The following is a 5,100-nucleotide window of genomic DNA, read 5'->3' as shown; positions in this document are numbered from 1 at the left end:
GACAGAGTGATATAAAGGCTGCGATCCTTGGAATGGAGTGACCTGTGTCTGAGTGTGGAGCATGGGTGGAAAAGATGGTGGTAAAGCTGCGGACAGAGAGGGAGAGCTGGGGAGGCCATTTATTTCTCTCTTTACACCCCCAATCTGCTCACATGAGTTTAGGACACCTCAGATTCCTTTTGAAAGTAGGTGATAAAATAGTTTCTGGTTAAGTAAAAATGAAGTCCAGGTAATAAATAAAACAAGGGAGTCCTGGACAAAGCGATCATGGGCTGAAGAGGAGGTGATTTAGGGACACTGAGGTAATACTAATGCTTAGGTTGCACACTGACCAAGTGTGGGGGTGCAGTACACACCTCATCTGCAGGTATTGGGCTCAAGGAAAGGGAATTAGAGATAAATTCACCATATGGTAGATGAGCAGAAATTCTGAATACATCTGTGAAAACATTTTCCTTTTCCTTTAAGTAGAGATGTTTTCAAAATAGTGGGTGATGTGATGACGTGAGATTAGATAGAGACAGAGAGAAGAGGAGAGGGGAGTACATGAAGAATTATTTTAATGTTGGGATGGCTTTGTCCACGGCAGTGAACATGCAGAGATGCAGGGACTACTGTCTGTTGCTGAAAAAGAACCACCGACGGAAGTACTATTTCCAATGATAACTCCTGATGGCAGTAAAAATGTGTTTTAAATTAAATTTGGAATTTTCCTCCTCAGACTGCTTCTTCAAAGACAAATGAGCCTCTTACAGTATGTCTAGTTAAATAAAATAATGGATGTGAAAGGCTTTACCAAACATTCAATGTGCTATACCAATGGAAGGTGTTATCATTGTGTATTGTGTACTAAAAGACATGCAGTAAAAAGATGTTATTTTTGTGGACTAAATAGTCAAATATGGGCCATATGACAGCACTGGGAAGTGGAGTCATAACTGATGAATGGCTGTGCCCAGGGAGGGCTGATTAATGTGTGGATGCTAACCTGGAAGAATACCTCTGTTGTAATGTCAAAGGGTTTTTGTCTTGTTTTCTTTCTTTGCTCTTTTCTCACTTAAATGTTTTCCAGTGAGTGAAAGGTGTACTTATCAAATTTAATAAGACTACTATAGGGGAGGTAACGAACATATAGCAATCTTAGAAAGTATACTGCCATATGAATAAACCAAGCTTCAGATATGCTAGTAACTTACCTGAGACCACTCATTTAATAGTAGATGGTATTATATGAGTAACCTAAGACTGGTAACTTGCCCAGTAGAGTGGCAGAGCTGGCATTGGAAACTAGGCAACCTGCGTTAGAGAATGTACATCTAAAACACTTTGCTTAGTTATTCATTCATTAACTTAACAAACACAAAGCACTCACCCTTACACGAGAGACTGATGTGAGCATTATACAACTGTTACTTACTTAATCCTTGTAACGACACTATGAGGTAGATACTATTATTGTTTTCATTTTATTATGGCTTAGAAACTGAGGGACAGGGAAGTTAAGTACACTTCCCAAGGTCATGCATCCAGTAAGCAGATTGAAACCTAAGGGAGTCTGACTGGAGAGTCCATTCCTTTGACCACCATGTTATGCCACCTCTGCTCTATACTGTGCTCCTTCAGATAATGTGCCCAGCTTCACACAGCCAGATCTGAGGTGATCCTGCCCTCTCCTGATACCCTGGGAACCAGGGAGTCTTTGAGATTTCAAAGGAAGCAGTGAGCATCTATGATTCCGTTGATGCTCTATTGACCTACCTTGGAGCATCCATGCCTAGAGGCATGTTGTGATGCCACCAATTCAATCCTAGCCTCTTAAATCCTCATCTTGGGTTCTTACTGCCAGACAGCATTCCCTCCTGCATGAAATACATCCTTATTCTCATTACATCTCCCCATAAAACTTTCATCAATTTGAAAATTGTAAATGCATTCCTTTTATGCAGACATTTAATCTATGGTTAAATGACAATTGAGCAATATATCCTCCCGCATAACCAAATACCATCCCAACTTGGCAATTTGAAAATAAATCGATGATCTTAAAACTGGCATAGGTTTTAAGGAAATAGAATATTCTCAACCATAGATTTGAGAAGATGCTTATCTGTAAAACAAATTCCAGGGCACACTTCGGCTTGATCAACACATTGTGCTTACGAGAGGTTTCAGATAGAATCACCAGCTTAGCAAATCTGGTTTGAGTTTGTCTGTGGACAAGACACTATATTCCTTTCTTATGTGCATGAATGAAACCAGAACTTTCAACCTCTCAGCCTTTCAGACTCTCACTTTCAGAAACACTGGAGTTTAAAATATAAAGGTGTTGTTTTTGCTTCACACCCGAATGTCAAAGTTAGATTTTCTGGTTTCTTTTGATTGGCTCCAGGTGATGTTAAGTGGAATGCAGAAAATTATCAAAATCAATCTATCTTCACATGTTTTCTTTGAAATTATAGGATCTGAATGAAAAGGTAAAATAACAGTATTTTTATTCAAAGTTCTCTTCCATGACATTCATAGCTCTTGCTCTACTAAGGAGCAAGTAAAATTGGTAAAATAGATTTTTTTTCCCTCTTGAAAGGTGATTGTTAGGGCCTTAATATTTTCCAAAGAACTATAGTATTTTTTAAGCAAGCCGACTCCTGCTTACTGAATTTCTAAAGGATTTAATTCCAACTTAAATGAAACAGCAAAGTGACTTACATTACGTATTAACAGTAAATGCAGTACATGAATCATAGCTAAAGAATGCAGCTAACACTGGGAACCATACTTCATAACCAACTATAGTCATTAAAAAAGTTGAAGTATTCAAAGCCTGCCACCGGAGAATTTCCAAGAACTGGAAGACCAACAGTCCTGATCAAAAGTCAAATCCAGTAGAAAATTGGCATATTCTAGAAAGCTAAGCAAAATCTAGAGTAATCAAAAATATAATGCTGAAGGTATGGGTTAATGTCTTGCTACACAAAATGTGATTGGCAGACCAAAAACATTGGCTTTTACCCACAAATTTATTAAAAATGCAGAATTTTAGGCCATACCTCAGACCCTCTGAAGCAGAAGCTAATTTTTAGCAGGATCTTCAGGTGATTCATGGGCACATTGCAGTTTGGAAAGCAGCACTTCAAAGTATTTTTGTTAATGGCATTATACGAATAATTGGCTCTTTTCCAAAAACAATGTCATACTCAGAGGTAATGATCATCCTTATTTTACGATGGGGCTATCATCTCATAGTGGGAAAAAAAATTCTCTCTATTGCTTGGGAAAGATAATAACTGATATAGAATTATTTTTCCTGAAGGAGCAAAAGCAGTTATAGGGGAAGTAACAGCAGCTCATCACTTTCAGCAACAACAAATGCCAGCTTGACCTGCATTGTTATTTCACCTTGTGCTTCTCATCACATTATGCTGGGGGATTCTTTTCCTTCCTTTCTTGTTTTTGAGCCAGAGAAGGAAACTGACCTAGAGGTTGCTGCAGGCATTTAGAAATATGGTTTTCTTTGTCAATTCCGTTCGATCTGCTGCAGCAGTTCTTACCTGAGTGACTTTAAGAGTTGATCAATCATGGGACTGTTGAGACACCCAAGCCATCATGCAAGTTCTCTCCCATGACACGATCACTTGTGTTAATAATAAAATGAAGCTGTGATAGGAAATGTGAAAAAAATAAAAATCAGACTGGGACCCTGAAGGCGTGAGGGAGAAGATGAGAGAGTCAGGACTAAGTGAGGTGAGCTGTAGCCCTAAGTCTACAGCTTAGGGCTAGTAGCTGTAGACTACAGCTACTGTAGCAACAGTACAGCACTGTACTGTTACAATAGGTTGCGGAGGTTGCTGAGAAGACAGATCATTAGGCAGCGCTAATGCTGGGGAGAAAATGGCCATCAGCCACTTCCTGTTCTTTTTATTTTTGCTGCCTAAAAGCACAGATAACACCACACATTTTCTTATCTAAGGTCTTAGAGAAAGCTTATGGTGAATTTACCAGGAAAGAAGAAAAGAAGGGGCTGTTATACAAAGAGATCACATTCTTTCTTTCCTTCTTTTTTTTTAATGGTTAATGACAGTTACAGGAGTAGAGGAGTGCAGTTGGCTTTTTAACCTGAGAGCCATGTTAGCGGTGACTGGAGAGAACGGCCCTTTCAAAGCCCGGGGTGAGAACATCCACGGTGAAATGCCGCTAATGCTGTAGTCAAATCAGTTGCAACACCATTGCAATCACTTCCTGTCCTGCTTGCTGAGGTTGACATTGTAGCTGGGACTTCAGAGGAATCCCAGTTAACTTTGATAGTTGCACATTTTGAATCATATGATTGTCAGGGTCAAACTAACTTGCAGCTGTTTAAGCTAAACTTTTGTAAATAAAGAAAACACGTGGCCAGTCCAAACTAGGAATAAATACCCTACAAATGCTGCTGTAAACCTTTTCTTGCCCTTAGAAGATTCACATACACAACTTACTCCTCCTTCCTGCCCCCATCATCTCTTTTCCACACTGTTCTTGTCTGTCCTGTTGCTGTGGCATTATAATTGGTCTCTCAGATTCCATGCTTACCATCTCTTGTCTATCTTGTACACAGGGGTCGTAGTACTCATCTCAAAATGTCAGTAGCTAGGTCATGCCACTTCTGGCTCTAAACCCTCCAGAGTGTTCTTATCTCATCCAAAGGAAATCCCAAATTCTATCTCTGTCAGATAAGCCCTGATAATGTGGCAGGCCGCCCTCTGCCTGGGCCATCTCTCTGGTATCCATCCGTCTCCTGCCTCCTTCGCCTTGGTACAGCCATCCTGGCCTTCTCCTTCCCCATCCATACTAGATGGGTCTTGCCTCAGGGTCTCTGCTTGTATTATAATTTTCGAAGATATGCACTGAACTTACCTTTCATTTACTTTAGGTGTCTGCTCAGAAGTTACCAGCCATGTGCAGTGGCTCATCCCTGTAATCATAGGACTGTGGGAGGTCAAGGTGGAAGGATGGCTTGAGCCCAGGAATGTGAGACCAGCTTGGGCAACATAGTGAGACCCTGTCTCTACAAAAATAGACAAGAATTAGCTGTACGTGGTGGCCCATGCCTGTAGCCCCAGGTAC

The sequence above is a fragment of the Saimiri boliviensis genome, chromosome 5 (genome assembly GCF_048565385.1).
Source record: "Saimiri boliviensis isolate mSaiBol1 chromosome 5, mSaiBol1.pri, whole genome shotgun sequence".
NCBI lineage: Eukaryota > Metazoa > Chordata > Mammalia > Primates > Cebidae > Saimiri > Saimiri boliviensis.
Note: the sequence above shows the minus strand (reverse complement) of the source record.